This window comes from Pseudophryne corroboree, unplaced genomic scaffold (genome assembly GCF_028390025.1).
Source record: "Pseudophryne corroboree isolate aPseCor3 unplaced genomic scaffold, aPseCor3.hap2 scaffold_497, whole genome shotgun sequence".
Lineage (NCBI taxonomy): Eukaryota > Metazoa > Chordata > Amphibia > Anura > Myobatrachidae > Pseudophryne > Pseudophryne corroboree.
Window position 1 is genome coordinate 341,709 of NW_026970103.1, and position 19,444 is coordinate 361,152.

At 39.8% G+C, this 19,444-nt stretch overlaps 2 non-coding genes across 2 annotated transcripts; both read left to right on the top strand.

The window, feature by feature from the left end:
* The first annotated feature begins 13,333 nt into the window (after positions 1 to 13,333).
* On the top strand, positions 13,334 to 13,497 carry LOC135030387 (U1 spliceosomal RNA). Its single transcript, XR_010226407.1, has one exon. It is a non-coding gene; the product is annotated as a U1 spliceosomal RNA (small nuclear RNA).
* A 152-nt stretch (positions 13,498 to 13,649) lies between these two features.
* LOC135030311 (U1 spliceosomal RNA) lies at positions 13,650 to 13,812 on the top strand. Its single transcript, XR_010226337.1, has one exon. It is a non-coding gene; the product is annotated as a U1 spliceosomal RNA (small nuclear RNA).
* Positions 13,813 to 19,444: the final 5,632 nt, after the last annotated feature.

Consider the following 19,444-nt stretch of genomic DNA (forward strand, 5'->3'; position numbering starts at 1 on the left):
CTCTTTGTCTCAGGTCTCTCTACAGCCTAGTATGCTGTCTGTTTCCACTTCTCTTTTCTTGAGCCCCTCCCTTCTATAACCTTGTGAACTATCCTGACTTCTCCTCCCGTCTGCTTACTTTGTGCCTTCCAATGCACAATGCAAACTACAGGTAGTGCTGCAGGGCCCACACCCTTTTACTTGCCTTACAGAGCAGCTCTGGAGCTGTTACAGTACCCAGCTGCTGCAAGAAATCAGCTTGAATGCTTCAGGGGCTGGGGCATGGCCAACATCAGCCCCACACCGAAGGAGGGTGGGGGTGTTTAATGCGAACTAGGGGTCATCCAAGCGTCGCAAAAGGCCGACATGCCCTGCATATCCCTTTTCTCTTTTCATAAGCAGACGAGGGTTGAAGCCAACTTTGACCCACTGCTTGGATGACATCACTTGCTGCCTTTCCAATGAAGCAAGTTTAATTTAGTAATAGGTGAAAAACCATCCCTACAAAGGTGTTAATCAGATACTTGGCTTTGTGGACACTTTTCAGAGAACAAATTTGTTAGCATAAAAATAAAGCCAGAAAATGAAGAGCTGTTTAATCACTCAATTGGATTTTTCTGCAAGCGTATTTCTTTTTCTCTGCAACCCACTGCTAAGTTGTGCTTCCTAGCTGTTCTTTTATAAAATCACTTAATCAAATCTAACTCTGATTACATCAGAGAAGGCCAGGTACCCTACACCATAAGAGGGGGTTTGAAATTTTGACTTGTCTACTTAAAGATCACCAAAATCTGATAACAAGGTAAATTACGTCCCTGGGTAGGATTGAACCACCAACCTTTTGGTTAATAACCGAACACGCTAACTGATTGCGCCACAGAGACACATTGCGAAAGTATATACTGACAAAGGCTAATAAGCATTCATCTAGAACGTTTCCTAGAAAAACTTTAAAAAGTCAATAATCTGGAGAGTTTTTGTAAGATGTTTCTTCCATCAACCAATGAAGAAACACATTGGTACTTTCCCATGATGAGTGAGTGCTTCAGGATCTCTTGCACTTACATGTGCAGCAGAGTACTGCAATGGAAGCATGCTGGGCCCATAACCCAGAGGTAGGCAGATTGAAACTATCCTCTGCTATATGCATTTTTTTTTGTTAATTAAAGTAATCCAAAACTGGGATTGATATTTTTGCTCTTTTATTTTTACTTAAAGTACAATAACTTTTATTATTTTAATTTGTTTTAATAGTATATTGACAGTATTGTTTTCTTTCAAAAATCCACTTAATTTTCTTTACCCTATTATTCAAATGGTAATTGACAAAAACAAACTACATTGTCACCAGAAGAGCAATACAAAATGTACAAGTGATATATTAAAATCATCTTTCCAGCTTGAATTTCAATGATGCATTGGGGCAACGATTTTGTGAGAAACCTCTTCACCCTTAAATAAAGATTTTCTTAATTCCTTACCTGTGTGCTAATTAGATATCACCTTGTTTTCACATTAAACAGACTTCCACATGAGAAAGCAGCAAGGATGCAGTGGCGTTAATGTTTCCTGGTGTCAACCTGTATTATTTCAGTAGATATTGAAATGAGGATGCATCTTGCTGCCTTTCCAATGAAGCATGTTTAATTTAGTAATAGGTGAAAAACCATCCCTACAAAGGTGTTAATCAGATACTTGGCTTTGTGGACTCTTTTCAGAGAACAAATTTGTTAGCATAAAAATAAAGCCAGAAAATGAAGAGCTGTTTAATCACTCAATTGGATTTTTCTGCCAGCATATTTCTTTTTCTCTGCAACCCACTGCTAAATTGTGCTTCCTAGCTGTTTTTTTTTATAAAATCACTTAATCAAATCTAACTCTGATTACATCAGAGTAGGCCAGGTACCATACACCATAAGAGAGGGTTTGAAATTTTGACTTGTCTACTTAAATATCACCAAAATCTGATCACAAGGTCAATTACGTCCCTGGGTGGGATTGAACCACCAACTTTTTGGTTAATAGCCGTACACACTAACTGATTGCGCTACAGCGACACTTTGCAAAAGTACATACTGACAAAGGCTAATAAGCATTCATCTAGAACGTTTCCTAGAAAAACTTTAAATAGTCAATAATCTGGAGAGTTTTTGTAAGATGTTTCTTCCATCAACCAATGAAGAAACACATTGGTACTTTCCCATGATGAGTGAGTGCTTCAGGATCTCTTGCACTTACATGTGCAGCAGAGTACTGTAATGGAAGCATGCTGGGTCCATAACCCAGAGGTAGGCAGATTGAAATTATCCTCTGCTATATGCATTTTTTTTTGTTAATTAAAGTAATCCAAAACTGGAATTGATATTTTTGCTCTTTTTATTTTACTTAAAGTACAATAACTTTTACCTTTTTAATTTGTTTTAATAGTATATAGACAGTATTGTTTTCTTTCAAAAATCCACTTAATTTTCTTTACCCGATTATTAAAATGGTAATTGACAAAAACAAACTACATTGTCACCAGAAGAGCAATACAAAATGTACAAGTGATATATTAAAATCATCTTTCCAGCTTGAATTTCAATGATGCATTGGGGCAACGATTTTGTGAGAAACATCTTACCATTAAATAAAGAATTTCTTAATTCCTTACCTGTGTGCTAATTAGATATCACCTTGTTTTCACATTAAACAGACTTCCACATGAGAAAGCAGCAAGGATGCAGTGGCGTTAATGTTTCCTGGTGTCAACCTGTATTATTTCAGTAGATCTTGAAATGAGGATGCATCTTGCTGCCTTTCCAATGAAGCATTTTTAATTTAGTAATAGGTGAAAAACCATCCCTACAAAGGTGTTAATCAGATACTTGTCTTTGTGGACTCTTTTCAGAGAACAAATTTGTTAGCATAAAAATAAAGTCAGAAAATGAAGAGCTGTTTAATCACTCAATTGGATTTTTCTGCCAGCATATTTCTTTTTATCTGCAACCCACTGCTAAATTGTGCTTCCTAGCTGTTTTTTTTATAAAATCACTTAATCAAATCTAACTCTGATTACATCAGAGTAGGCCAGGTACCCTACACCATAAGAGAGGGTTTGAAATTTTGACTTGTCTACTTAAATATCACCAAAATCTGATCACAAGGTCAATTACGTCCCTGGGTGGGATTGAACCACCAACTTTTTGGTTAATAGCCGTACACACTAACTGATTGCGCTACAGCGACACTTTGCAAAAGTACATACTGACAAAGGCTAATAAGCATTCATCTAGAACGTTTCCTAGAAAAACTTTAAATAGTCAATAATCTGGAGAGTTTTTGTAAGATGTTTCTTCCATCAACCAATGAAGAAACACATTGGTACTTTCCCATGATGAGTGAGTGCTTCAGGATCTCTTGCACTTACATGTGCAGCAGAGTACTGTAATGGAAGCATGCTGGGTCCATAACCCAGAGGTAGGCAGATTGAAATTATCCTCTGCTATATGCATTTTTTTTTGTTAATTAAAGTAATCCAAAACTGGGATTGATATTTTTGCTCTTTTTATTTTACTTAAAGTACAATAACTTTTACCTTTTTAATTTGTTTTAATAGTATATAGACAGTATTGTTTTCTTTCAAAAATCCACTTAATTTTCTTTACCCGATTATTAAAATGGTAATTGACAAAAACAAACTACATTGTCACCAGAAGAGCAATACAAAATGTACAAGTGATATATTAAAATCATCTTTCCAGCTTGAATTTCAATGATGCATTGGGGCAACGATTTTGTGAGAAACATCTTACCCTTAAATAAAGATTTTCTTAATTCCTTACCTGTGTGCTAATTAGATATCACCTTGTTTTCACATTAAACAGACTTCCACATGAGAAAGCAGCAAGGATGCAGTGGCGTTAATGTTTCCTGGTGTCAACCTGTATTATTTCAGTAGATATTGAAATGAGGATGCATCTTGCTGCCTTTCCAATGAAGCAAGTTTAATTTAGTAATAGGTGAAAAACCATCCCTACAAAGATGTTAATCCGATACTTGGCTTTGTGGACACTTTTCAGAGAACAAATTAGTTAGCATAAAAATAAAGCCAGAAAATGAAGAGCTGTTTAATCACTCAATTGGATTTTTCTGCCAGCATATTTCATTTTCTCTGCAACCCACTGCTAAATTGTGCTTCCTAGCTGTTTTTTGATAAAATCACTTAATCAAATCTAACTCTGATTACATCAGAGTAGGCCAGGTACCCTACACCATAAGAGGGGGTTTGAAATTTTGACTTGTCTACTTAAAGATCACCAAAATCTGATGACAAGGTCAATAACATCCCTGGGTGGGATTGAACCACCAACCCTTTGGTTAATAACCAAACACACTAACCGATTGCACCACAGAGACACTTTGCAAAAGTACATACTGACAAAGGCTAATAAGCATTCATCTAGAACGTTTCCTAGAAAACTTTAAAAAGTCAATAATCTGGAGAGTTTTTGTAAGATGTTTCTTCCATCAACCAATGAAGAAACGCATTGGTACTTTCCCATGATGAGTGAGTGCTTCAGGATCTCTTGCACTTACATGTGCAGCAGAGTACTGCAATTGAAGCATGCTGGGCCCCTTAACCCAGAGGTAGGCAGATTGAAACTATCCTCTGCTATATGCATTTTTTTTTTGTTAATTAAAGTAATCCAAAACTGGGATTGATATTTTTGCTCTTTTATTTTTACTTAAAGTACAATAACTTTTACCATTTTAATTTGTTTTAATAGTATATTGACAGTATTGTTTTCTTTCAAAAATCCACTTAATTTTCTTTACCCTATTATTAAAATGGTAATTGACAAAAACAAACTACATTGTCACCAGAAGAGCAATACAAAATGTACAAGTGATATATTAAAATCATCTTTCCAGCTTGAATTTCAATGATGCATTGGGGCAACGATTTTGTGAGAAACATCTTCACCCTTAAATAAAGATTTTCTTAATTCCTTACCTGTGTGCTAATTAGATATCACCTTGTTTTCACATTAAACAGACTTCCACATGAGAAAGCAGCAAGGATGCAGTGGCGTTAATGTTTCCTGGTGTCAACCTGTATTATTTCAGTAGATATTGAAATGAGGATGCATCTTGCTGCCTTTCCAATGAAGCAAGTTTAATTTAGTAATAGGTGAAAAACCATCCCTACAAAGATGTTAATCAGATACTTGGCTTTGTGGACACTTTTCAGAGAACAAATTTGTTAGCATAAAAATAAAGCCAGAAAATGAAGAGCTGTTTAATCACTCAATTGGATTTTTTTGCCAGCATATTTCTTTTTCTCTGCAAACCACTGCTAAATTGTGCTTCCTAGCTGTTTTTATAAAATCACTGAATCAAATCTAACTCTGATTACATCAGAGAAGGCCAGGTACCCTACACCATAACAGGGGTTTTTGAAATTTTGACTTGTCTACTTAAAGATCACCAAAATCTGATAACAAGGTCAATTACATCCCTGGGTGGGATTGAACCACCAACCTTTTGGTTAATAGCCGTACACACTAACTGATTGCGCCAAAGCGACACTTTGCAAAAGTACATACTGACAAAGGCTAATAAGCATTCATCTAGAACGTTTCCTAGAAAAACTTTAAATAGTCAATAATCTGGAGAGTTTTTGTAAAATGTTTCTTCCATCAACCAATGAAGAAACACATTGGTACTTTCCCATGATGAGTGAGTGCTTCAGGATCTCTTGCAATTACAAGTGCAGCAGAGTACTGTAATGGAAGCATGCTGGGTCCATAGCCCAGAGGTAAGCAGATTGAAACTATCCTCTGCTATATGCGTTTTTTTTTGTTAATTCAAGTAATCCAAAACTGGGATTGATATTTTTGCTCTTTTATTTTTACTTAAAGTACAATAACTTTTACCATTTTCATTTGTTTTAGTGCAAATGGCATATCAGCAGTCAGCACTAACTGGTGACATGCCATTTGTACAAGTAAGCCATGTGTGACTAATATATAAACATGCTTTATTAAATAACACCTCAAACTATCATACCCAGGATTCAAACCTATAACCTGTTGAATTTTAATCAAACACCCTACCCATGGAGCTACTTGATCCTACATCTTTTCTAACCTCCAAAAACAGATTCAGTTGCATTTTCCAGCGTGTTTTGTTTGCGCCTTTGCAAATGTCTTACATCGACCAACTTATTTAGTACTATTTTGCAAATAGGGTTACATTGTCGCAACATTGTGTTCCCTAATTGCTTGATTTTTTAAATGCAACAATTGATAAAGACACCTGATAATTGCTCTGTGGAGTCTTATTTTGTGTTTTGTGTTTAGTCTTTAGATCTGAATTTGAATGTACTTGTGAACTAACTTAATTTCCTACTTCTAAATTCATTCCTAAATTCACTACTTACATGAATCCTGTAGTTGGGCATTTTGGGACTTCGATTGTGGGCATTGTTTTGTGTCCAGACCAGCAGCAGGTGGTGTGCATTTGCTGGAAAGGCATCGAAGACCTCCGATATGCTGCATCTCCTGATGTGTGTCTCCCTCAAGTGGCTGTCAGCAAATGCCTGCTAGACACCCCATTCCAAGCTGATTGTGACATCATGGAACATGCATCATAGAACAGGCATGCTAAAACATGGGTCTTCAACCTGCGACCCTCCAGCTGCTGTGGAACTATACATCCCAGCATGCCCTGCCTCAGTTTTAGCATACCTTAATAGCAAAACTGTGGCAGGGCATGCTGGGATGTGTAGTTTCACAGCAGCTGGAGGGCCACAGGATGAAGACCCATGTGCTAGAGCCAAGCCGCAGGTACATTGAATGCTAGCAAGCTGAATATTTAAATCCTTTTTGTTCCGCAGCATTCCAATGCGGAAGATTCCATGGAACCAGAGATCCTTCCATTGAGAAGGACATGCTGCCTGGATGACTACACTGTGCAAATTAAATCACGGAGCCAGTTGGCTTGTGGGTGGCTCTGGTGACTGGGTGGTTGGGTGGGTGGTGTGTCGGAAGTGGAGCGCATGCAAATGATTGTGTATCATCCAGCTAGTGAGAGAGAAAACTCATGCAGGAGTGTGCCTGCTTGTCAGTGGGTTATGCACCTTGCCAGACGTTAAATCTACATAGAGCAGCTGGAGGGGACAAGAGCAGGTTTGCAAAATATAGATAGAAGAGCATATATGCTGGCGCATTCTCCATGATTGTGTCAGCTTATGTTTTGGTGCACTGCACTTTCCTCCACTAAGTTTTAGCCATTTTTGTTAAGCTCAAGTGTAGTTGCTTCTCGGCCTTTTGGCTGTGATCTTGTATCGTGGTTGAAGGGTCTGCTGGAGGGAGGGATTGTTTTCTTCATTGGCGAAAGACCAAAGATATTCCAGGATGGAAGGCTTGGGAACACTATCTGTTTTTCAGTTGTGGAAGAGCACAGAGGTCGGATTGGACTACATTCTATAGTAAAGGATATCTTTCTATTTATTGACCCTCCCCTTATATGTGTCTGTGTTACAATAAAGCTTCGGTTTTGTGAATCCCTCACCCTCTTACACTCCACACCCATAGCCTTATTAACTGTTGTATTATTGTATAGTTTAAATGTATAGTGCAGTTCATGATTTATAGTGTAGACTGGCCTGTGCTGTAGTTCTTGAACTGTACTATACCGTCAGCATTTGTATTGTGTTTTGGCTGTGCTGCAACACTGTATTTATGTGTGCAATGTTTATGTATGTTTTTTTTTATGTCAATAAAGACTGCTTTTTCAAGCCAATATCTGAAAACAATCAATGTTTATCTTTGATGGCAATAAAAGTGGTATGATATTTGATGCTTTTGAAATCCAATATCTGATATGTCCCCTATCTGGGAACCATATATTAAATGGCTTTTCAGAAAAGGGAGATGGGAGAAGAGCTTTCAGTACTTGTAGGACCGATGCACATAAAGAAGCAAAAAAACATACATAAACATTACACACATAAGTACCGCGTTGCGGCACAGCCAAAACACAATAGAAATGCTGATGGTATAGTACAGTTCAAGAACTACAGCACAGGCCAGCCTACACTATAAATCATGAACTGCACTATACATTTAAACTGTACAATAATACAACAGTTAATAAGGCTATGGGTGTGGAGTGTAAGAGGGTGAGGGAATCACAAGCCCGAAGCTTTATTGAAAGACTGACACATATAAGGGGAGGATTAATACATAGAAAGACATCCTTTACTATAGAATGTAGTTCAATCCGGTCTTTCAACTCTTCCACAATTGAAAAACGGATAGTGTTCCCAAGCCTTCCATCCTGGAATATCTTTGGTCTTTCGCCAATGAAGAAAGCAATCCCTCCCTCCAGCAGACCCTTCAACCACAATACAAGATCACAGCCAAAAGGCCGAGAAGCAACTACACTTGAGCTTAACAAAAATGGCTAAAACTTAGTGGAGGAAAGTGCAGTGCACCAAAACATAAGCTGACACAATCATGGAGAATGCGCCAGCATATATGCTCTTCTATCTATATTTTGCAAACCTGCTCTTGTCCCCTCCAGCTGCTCTATGTAGATTTAACGTCTGGCAAGGTGCATAACCCACTGACAAGCAGGCACACTCCTGCATGAGTTTTCACTCTCACTAGCTGGATGATACACAATCATTTGCATGTGCTCCACCTCCGACACACCACCCACCCAACCACCCAGTCACCAGAGCCACCCACAAACCAACTGGCTCCGTGATTTAATTTGCACAGTGTAGTCATCCAGGCAGCATGTCCTTCTCAATGGAAGGATCTCTGGTTCCATGGAATCTTCCGCATTGGAATGCTGCGGAACAAAAAGGATTTAAATATTCAGCTTGCTAGCATTCAATGTACCTGCGGCTTGGCTCTAGCACATGGGTCTTCATCCTGTGGCCCTCCAGCTGCTGTGAAACTACACATCCCAGCATGCCCTGCCACAGTTTTGCTATAAGGTATGCTAAAACTAAGGCAGGGCATGCTGGGATGTGTAGTTCCACAGCAGTTGGAGGGTCGCAGGTTGAAGACCCATGTTTTAGCATGCCTGTTCTATGATGCATGTTCCGTGATGTCACAATCAGCTTGGAATGGGGTGTCTAGCAGGCATTTGCTGACAGCCACTTGAGGGAGACACACATCAGGAGATGCAGCATATCGGAGGTCTTCGATGCCTTTCCAGCAAATGCACACCACCTGCTGCTGGTCTGGACACAAAACAATGCCCACAATCGAAGTCCCAAAATGCCCAACTACAGGATTCATGTAAGTAGTGAATTTAGGAATGAATTTAGAAGTAGGAAATTAAGTTAGTTCACAAGTACATTCAAATTCAGATCTAAAGTCTAGGTAGGCCTCACGTCCTGGCAGCCGCCAGCATTTAAAAATGCCTTGATTAGAGGTACGGAATTAAATGTAGATAAGAAGAAGACACAAAATAAGACTCCGCAGAGCAGTTATCAGGTGTTTTTATCAATTGTTGCATTTAAAAAATCAAGCAATTAGGGAACACAATGTTGCAACAATGTAACCCTATTTGCAAAATAGTACTAAATAAGTTTGTCGATGTAAGACATTTGCAAAGGCGCATCCAAAACACGCTGGAAAATGCAACTGAATCTGTGTTTGGAGGCTAGAATAGGAAATGTGCATCGGTCCTACAAGTACTGAAAGCTCTTCTCCCATCTCCCTTTTCTGAAAAGCCATTTAATATATGGTTCCCAGATAGGGGACATATCAGATATTGCCTTTCAAAAGCAGCAAATATCATACCACTTCTATTGCCATCAAAGATAAACATTGATTGTTTTCAGATATTGGATTGAAAAAGCAGTCTTTATTGACATAAAGAAGCCATAAAACATACATAAACATTACACACATAAGTACTGTGTTGCAGCACAGCCAAAACACAATACAAATGCTGTCGGTATAGTACAGTTCAAGAACTACAGCACAGGTCAGCCTACACTATAAATCATGAACTGCACTATACATTTAAACAATACAATAGTTAATAAGGCTATGGGTGTGGAGTGTAAGAGGGTGACGGAATCACAAGCCCAAAGCTTTATTGAAAGACAGACACATATAAAGGGAGGATTAATAAATACAAAGATACCCTTTACTATAGAATGTAGTCCAATCCGGTCTTTCAACTCTTCCACAACTGAAAAACGGATAGTGTTCCCAAGCCTTCCATCCTGGAATATCTTCAGTCTCTCGCCAATGAAGAAAACAATCCCTCCAGCAGACTCTTCAACCACAATACAATATCACAGCCAAAAGAGCGAGAAGCAACTACACTTGCGTTTAAACAAAATGGCTAAAACTTAGTGGAGGAAAGTGCAGTGCACCAAAACATAAGCTGACACAATCATGGAGAATGCGCCAGCATATATGCTCTTCTGTCTATATTTTCCAAACCTGCTCTTGTCCCCTCCAGTTGCTCCATGTAGATTTGACGTCTGGCAAGGTGCATAACTCACTGACAAGCAGGCACACTCCTGCATGAGTTTTCTCTCTCTCTAGCTGGATGATACACATTCATTTGCATGTGCTCCACCTCCGACACACCGCCCACCTAACCACCCAGTAACCAGAGCCACCCACAAGCCAACTGGCTCCGTGATTTAATTTGCACAGTGCAGTCATCCAGGCAGCATGTCCTTCTCAATGGAATAATCTCTGGTTCCATGGAATCTTCCACATTGGAATGCTGCGGAACAAAAAGGATTTAAACGTTCAGCTTGCTAGCATTCAATGTACCTGCGGTTTGGTTCTAGCACATGGGTCTTCATCCTGTGGCCCTCCAGCTGCTGTGAAACTACACATCCCAGCATGCCCTGCCACAGTTTTGCTATTAAGGTATGCTAAAACTGAGGCAGGGCATGCTGGGATATGTAGTTCCACAGCAGCTGGAGGGTCGCAGGTTGAAGACCCATGTTCTAGCATGCCTGTTCTATGATGCATGTTCCGTGATGTCACAATCAGCTTGGAATGGGGTGTCTAGCATGCATTTGCTGACTGCCACTTGAGGCAGACACACATCAGGAGATGCAGCATATCGGAGGTCTTCGATGCCTTTCCAGCAAATGCACACCACCAGCTGCTGGTCTGGACACAAAACAATGCCCACAATTGAAGGCTCAAAATGCCCAACTACAGGATTAATGTAAGTAGTGAATTTAGGAATGAGTTTAGAAGTAGGAAATTAAGTTAGTTCACAAGTACATTCAAATTCAGATCTAAAGACTAGGTAGGCCTCACGTCCTGGCAGCACCCAGCATTTAAAAATGCCTTGATTATAGGTAGGGAATTAAATGTAGATAAGAAGTAGACACAAAAGAAGACTCCACAGAGCAATTATCAGGTGTCTTTATCAATTTTTGCATTTAAAAAATCAAGCAATTAGGGAACACAATGTTGCGACAATGTAACCCTATTTGCAAAATAGTACTAAATAAGTTTGTCGATGTAAGACATTTGCAAAGGCGCAAACAAAACACGCTGGAAAATGCAACTGAATCTGTTTTTGGAGGTTAGAATAGATGCAGGATCAAGTAGCTCAATGGGTAGGGTGTTTGATTAGAATTTAACAGGTTATAGGTTTGAATCCTGGGTATGATAGTTTGAGGTGTTATTTAATAAAGTATGTTTATATATTAGTCACACATGGCTTACTTGTACAAATGGCATGTCACCAGTTAGTGCTGACTGCTGATATGCCATTTACACAAACATGCCATGTGTGACTGTATATGCATTTAAGGAGGGCACCCCTGCAATACCACAAACCATTGAGTGTCAAGTATACTAGATATATCTTCATATCTCATGTGCTTTCTCTGAGATCAATCTTGTTATGCCCCTTCCCCACAAGGCATGCGCCTTTTGTCCATATTGCAAAAATGGGGGGGAGGGCATATAATTCTCTGTCACAGGGCACCAAAAAGTCTAGTTATGGCTCTGGTATGCATTATGTAATCTGGCAGACCATCTCTCCAACACTGGCTGGTTGGAATAGAAATCCGGTTATCTATGTGAGCAAATGACCATCAACGATTTACTCTCAAACACTAAAAAATGGACAAAAATGGTCCCCTAAACAAATTGGTTAAATTTTGGGTTTAACCAATTTGTGTAATGACCATTTTTGACCACTTTTCTAGTGTTTGGGAGCAAATGGTTAATTGACATTTGCTCCTATACATTACCAGATTTTCATTCCATCCATCCAGACTGGATAGATAGCCTGACAGATAATTGTGTAGTGTACGCCCAGGATAACTGTTAGTCATGCTTTATTTTATGGCGGCACATAAATGGGTGGACAGATCCAGGGCAAGCACTGCCCACTCATGCATAGTTGTCAACTGATGTGAAGTTCCAGGGGGCAATCTCAGTTATAAAGAGAAGTATCTGGAAATTGTCCCTAGTTAAAAAAAAAAAAAATTTGATCAACTCCATTTATTTAGTATGATATCCCAGGTGATAGGATGCCGGCAGTCAGAACAACATACTTTATTAAATAACACATCTCAAACTACCATACCCAGGATTCAAACCTATAACCTGTTGAATTCTAATCAAACACCCTACCTATTGAGCTATTTGATCCTGCATAAAAATTGTGAACATTATATGAAGCTATTGGTACTTTGCAAAAAAAAAGAATCAGCATTACAACGCAGCAGATCCATGCAGTTTGCAGCCACACACTACATGTATCTGCTCAGCCACAATGCTGATTATTTCTTCACAAAGTACAAGGTGAGCTCCAAACAGAATTCTCTAGCTTAGAATTATACCTTTCTTTGCCAAACCTAGAAGTCGGGCCCCCCACCCTGGGATCCCCCAGAGGGAGGCCTGCACCGTCATGCGGCAGGCTTGTCCGTTTTGGAAGCAGGCTGATGGGCAGCCCAGGATTGCTTCAGTCTGGGCTTGGCAGGTCTGGAAACATGAGCTTGCTTTGGGTATGCCTGACCTTGGGTACGCTTTACCTGGAGGATGAAAGGGCCAAGAAAAGTACTTTTAGCCTTCTGCGTGGTAGGAGTCATACTAGGTAGGCAAGCTGTTTTAGCAGTAGCCAGATCAGCTACAATCTTATTGAGGTCTTCTCCAAAAGGAGATTCAACTGAGGCAGCACAAGGGAACTCTCATCTGGGGACAACAACTGCAGGGAGAACACATATTTTCAGATGAACATGGTAGGGCAGAAGGCTGCCTAATACTGAAGCACCCCCAAACAACAAATCAAATGCAACTTACTTGACAGAGATGTGCCTGAGCAACGGCCCTCCCCAGCCCTATCCCAAATCATACTTATTTTGCATAGGAGATACCATGGTCATGAAGATTGTTCTCCCAGGGTTAGGTTCATTCATTGCATTCTGGGTATGCTGACCCCTGTGATTTCCCCAAATGTGGGAAACTCGACTGCATTATTTGTGGTAGTGGGGGACTGTGTTTGTGCTTTCCTCTGGTCAGCTCTGGTAAAAGTCAGATTTCTTTGTCTCAGATCTTCCTCTAGCCTTGTTCTTCTTTCGAGAGTTCCCTTGTGCTGCCTCAGTTGGATCTCCTTCACTTGACAGGGGGGTGCCCGAACAGCGACCCTCCCCAGCTCTAGCCCAACTCCTACTTAGTTGCCAGGTGAGATACTATGATCATGAAGTTGCTTCTCCCAGGGCAAGGCTCACCCATTGCACTCTGGGTGTGCTGCCCCTGCGATTTCCCCAAATGTGGGAAACTTGACTGCATAATTTGAGTTTTCCCTGGTCGGCTCTCATGTAATTCAGATCTCTTTGTCTCAGGTCTCTCTCCAGCCTAGTTTGCTGTCTGGTTCTACTTCTTTTTTCTTGAGCCCCTCCCTTCTATACCCTTGTGCACTATCCTGACTTCTCCTCCCGTCTGCTTACTTTATGCCTCCCAATGCACAATGCAAACTACGGGTAGTGCTGCAGGGCCCACACCCTTTTACTTGCTTTACAGAGCAGCTCTGGAGCTGTTACAGTGCCCAGCTGCTGCAAGAAATCAGCTTGAATGCTTCAGGGGCTGGGGAATGGCCAACATGAGCCCCACACCGAAGGAGGGTGGGGGTGCTTAATGCGAACTAGGGGTCATCCAAGCACCACAAAAGGCCTCCATGCCCTGCACGCTCCTTTTCTCTTTTCATATGCAGACGAGGGTTGAAGCCAACTTTGACCCACTGCTTGGATGACATCACCATATTCAAATCCATCTGCTGCAGGCCATCCCCCAGGAATGCTTGCACTAGTTGTTGCATTTGGTTTGTTGTTTGGGGGTGCTTCAGTATTAGGCAGCCTTCTGCCACCCCATGTTCATCTGAAAATATGTGTTCTCCCTGCAGTTGTTGTCCCCAGATGAGAGTTCCCTTGTGCTGCCTCAGTTGAATCTCCTTTACTTGACAGAGATGTGCCTGAGCAGCGGCCCTCCCCAGCCCTATCCCAAATCAAAAAAACACAAAAACTACCCACACAGGTGTGACCCTCTGTAGGAAATCAGTAGCGCTGTCCCCACCATTTATCGGAGATAATCAATAAATAATTAAAAAATGGCTAATTACTATTAAATTTTAAAACATATAAATCATATTTTATTAACATATATTGCTGCAGCAAAATTGACATACATAAAAATGCATATTGTGTATAGTGGATGCCTTTAATGTAAATGCTCCACATACACAAATGTATATACTTAATTACGTTTATTCTCTGAGGCTTGGATTTTAATAAGCTGACTTCAAAATGTCCACATAGATTAATGATAGACCAATGAGCTCGGCATTTACGGACACTGCTTGCATGAGTATGTCCTTAATTAATTAATGTCCCGAAAAAGATGTGTGCACACATATATCACTTTGAATGGATAGTTACCATGGGCGATAAGTTTTTCATTCACCTCTTTAGAACAGTCTGTTTAGGACCGTCCCAATTGGAAAGACTCCCTCTGCTGGTGCTTGTCCATTTACTGCAGAATATCTGGAGACAATATCCACGGGAATCCGTCCACAGTGCTCCGGCTCCCTCTGCTGGTGGCTAACCGCAATTGCAGGTGGACTGGCTGTTTTGTCGTAGCCAGAAGCCGGTGATCGTGTAAAACAAGCAGGAGGTGATAGTCACTGCCAGTAGGTCCTTCGAAAACGCGTTTCTCCGCCTTCCCAGTGCGTTCAGCGGCTTCCTCAGTTCGAATGACCATCATCCCAATGAACACTTTATATAGCCCCACTTATTTGAAATTCCCGCGGCCATTCGCGCATGCGCACTCAAACGTGCGTTCCAAGCCTCAGTCTCATTACAAACTTTAAATAGACTCCAGCGGCCATTTTAGCTGGTTAAAACACACGATCCAAGCCTCATTATCACACCCGGAAGTTGCATCCATCGTTCTTATTAACAATATCAGAATCAAGCCTCGTTTTAAAACATAATTATCTACAACTTCATATTCAATTATACTGAACTCTAATGCAATTTGCTCAACAAGATTACGTCACTTAGTTTAATCATAATTAATTTATCATGATTACAAGTAATCCATGTCTTATTTGACAACATCAGTACAAATATGACCGTATTTAAGAACAATATTAATACTAGTCAACACATCCTATTTTATTAGCACAGGTGATAAATATATTAAATATACTGCTCAACAGTATCATTACTCGGAAATAAAAGGGGACTAATTTTGATTATAATTTGTACTTTATAATTTATAATTTAGATCCCCACACGCCATCTTGTGGTTCAAATACATAATTACATTAAGATCGAAAATGACATCATTATAACAAATACTTTTGTTAAGGAGGTAGATCAAAACCGATATTTACATTACAAAAGTAGTCATTTACAACGATGGAAGGATAATATACTGAAGGGCCAGTTCCTTCGGATAAAAAGGAATTGTTCCACCAAAGAAGGAGCAAGAGAACAAATGGAATCTCTCTATGGGGCGTTTCTTACGCAGGGGTATCCAATATCTGTTCTTGACCAGGCTTGGAAGGAGGTGGAAAATATGGAAAGAGACCATTTATTGGATACCACCAGCAAAAATACTAGAAAGAAAAATAACAAAATGACGGATAGGACAACAATGTTTGTAACTAAGTATAATACTAGTGCATACAAGATCAAGAGGATAATTAAGAAGAACTTTTCTATTCTCAAGTTGGATGAGATGTTGAACTCCAATGTAGTCCTTAGTGAACAGGTAATATTTCGGAAGTCAGATAGTCTGAAGTCCGCACTAGCTCCAAGTTTTTTTAGGAGACCTGGGGAAAAATCCATGGCTCCAGATGCCCAAGGGGGACAAATAGATACATGGATACCCAAACCGCCATTAGGGTTCCATAAGTGTGGTAGACTAAACTGTACAACATGCAAACACACAAAAAAGAAAACCACACAATTTGTCTCATATGTATCGGGAGAGAAATTCAATATAAAAAGTTTTCTGAATTGTAGATCCATGTATGTTATCTACGTCTTACAGTGTGGTTGTGGAGCACAGTACGTGGGGCGCACCACTCGGGCACTTCACGTTAGGTTCATGGAGCATAAAAGACAGATAGATAAAAAAGTAGGAAACACCTACCTATACCGCCATATTTTGGAATGCAATGGAGGGAAAAGTGATAATCTACAAATCATGGCAATTGAACAAGTGGCGGTAACCAGTAGAGGAGGTGATAGGTATAAAAGGTTATGTAAGAAAGAGGCTTTCTGGATCTTTAGCCTAAAAACCTTGATCCCGCAGGGTCTGAATGATACGGTTGAGTTAAATAAAATCTAAGTTCAAATGTTTAATATTTATAATATAAATATTTGATTTTTATAAATATCATTCTTGACATATAATATATGGGGGGGTGGGATAGGATATGGTTCCTTATGATGCTGGATTAAGGAGATGGAGATAACAGGATTATGTATAACAATACGAAGGGGTGTAATTATGTATTTGAACCACAAGATGGCGTGTGGGGATCTAAATTATAAATTATAAAGTACAAATTATAATCAAAATTAGTCCCCTTTTATTTCCGAGTAATGATACTGTTGAGCAGTATATTTAATATATTTATCACCTGTGCTAATAAAATAGGATGTGTTGACTAGTATTAATATTGTTCTTAAATACGGTCATATTTGTACTGATGTTGTCAAATAAGACATGGATTACTTGTAATCATGATAAATTAATTATGATTAAACTAAGTGACGTAATCTTGTTGAGCAAATTGCATTAGAGTTCAGTATAATTGAATATGAAGTTGTAGATAATTATGTTTTAAAACGAGGCTTGATTCTGATATTGTTAATAAGAACGATGGATGCAACTTCCGGGTGTGATAATGAGGCTTGGATCGTGTGTTTTAACCAGCTAAAATGGCCGCTGGAGTCTATTTAAAGTTTGTAATGAGACTGAGGCTTGGAACGCACGTTTGAGTGCGCATGCGCGAATGGCCGCGGGAATTTCAAATAAGTGGGGCTATATAAAGTGTTCATTGGGATGATGGTCATTCGAACTGAGGAAGCCGCTGAACGCACTGGGAAGGCGGAGAAACGCGTTTTCGAAGGACCTACTGGCAGTGACTATCACCTCCTGCTTGTTTTACACGATCACCGGCTTCTGGCTACGACAAAACAGCCAGTCCACCTGCAATTGCGGTTAGCCACCAGCAGAGGGAGCCGGAGCACTGTGGACGGATTCCCGTGGATATTGTCTCCAGATATTCTGCAGTAAATGGACAAGCACCAGCAGAGGGAGTCTTTCCAATTGGGACGGTCCTAAACAGACTGTTCTAAAGAGGTGAATGAAAAACTTATCGCCCATGGTAACTATCCATTCAAAGTGATATATGTGTGCACACATCTTTTTCGGGACATTAATTAATTAAGGACATACTCATGCAAGCAGTGTCCGTAAATGCCGAGCTCATTGGTCTATCATTAATCTATGTGGACATTTTGAAGTCAGCTTATTAAAATCCAAGCCTCAGAGAATAAACGTAATTAAGTATATACATTTGTGTATGTGGAGCATTTACATTAAAGGCATCCACTATACACAATATGCATTTTTATGTATGTCAATTTTGCTGCAGCAATATATGTTAATAAAATATGATTTATATGTTTTAAAATTTAATAGTAATTAGCCATTTTTTAATTATTTATTGATTATCTCCGATAAATGGTGGGGACAGCGCTACTGATTTCCTACAGAGGGTCACACCTGTGTGGGTAGTTTTTGTGTTTTTTTGTTCAATATAGGGATTGCAATTATCCCTGTATCAGGAGCAGCAGTCTCCGCCATTGTCTAAAATCTCCTTGATCCAGCGGGTACTGGCGCCGGAGAGTGTATACTTCTGTCCACACAAGGTTGGTGTGTGGGCGGTTGTGTACACATCCAGTATCATTTATTCTTTGATTTGATTGTCTTAGGTAATTGCATCTCGGGCAGCAGGTAACTTGGGGAACCATTGATATGGCAGCGCTTAAGTGCATAGCTGAACGATTGGAAAGACGCAATGTGTATTTAAGAGGGGGGGAAGATATACAAATTATGGAGAGGGATGAGAATTTGGAGGATATGCATGGTTTATTCAATAGACTAGAAAATCTATGTATAGAGGAAACAAGGCACTGGTGGGACCAGGTGTCCTTACAGAAATATTTAGATCAAGGTTTGATACCCAGGGGATTGAGGATTTTAAAGACCTCTACGTTTAAAGAGGACAAGCAGTTTTCAGAGGAATGGAATAAATTACTAGATAATTGTTCCATAAACCTTATGAAATTGCTTGTCAGATTTAGGGAAGACAAAGTTAGTGTGATACAGAAGGAAATTGAAAAGACCCAGGATTTGTTGAAATCTTTTTCTGAAGACAAAGGATTCAATGAAAGAGATCTGAGAGTAAATCGTAAGGTGGAGGATTTTGAAAAAACCTTAGTCTTCAGAAAAAACAACAAACTAAATCGGGATAAATTAGACTATCAAAAGGGAGAGGTTCACACTTACAATAGAAGGAGGGACAACATCTATGACCAAAAACCCTCTAAAAGGGAATTAGGACCCAGACAAAATCTTGAACATAGATTAGGTCATTACAGGGGACCAAGAACCCCAATTGATCGGAGAGATTCCAGGAGTTTTAGGAATCAGGATGAGGGGAATTGGGAACCAAATACCTATAGGAATAGGCATGATAATTTATTCCAACAAAATAGTGTCAAATCCCCAGCCCCATATTCCAAGTGGAGTAGAAGAGACTCTGGAAGGGATGATTGGGTAGATATGGGAGGGAAGAATAGGCAACAGTCGAACACCCATGGTGGCACAAATAATTTTTTGGAGGACAGCCACAGATTCCAAAACCGTCCACAAAGAAAGTACGA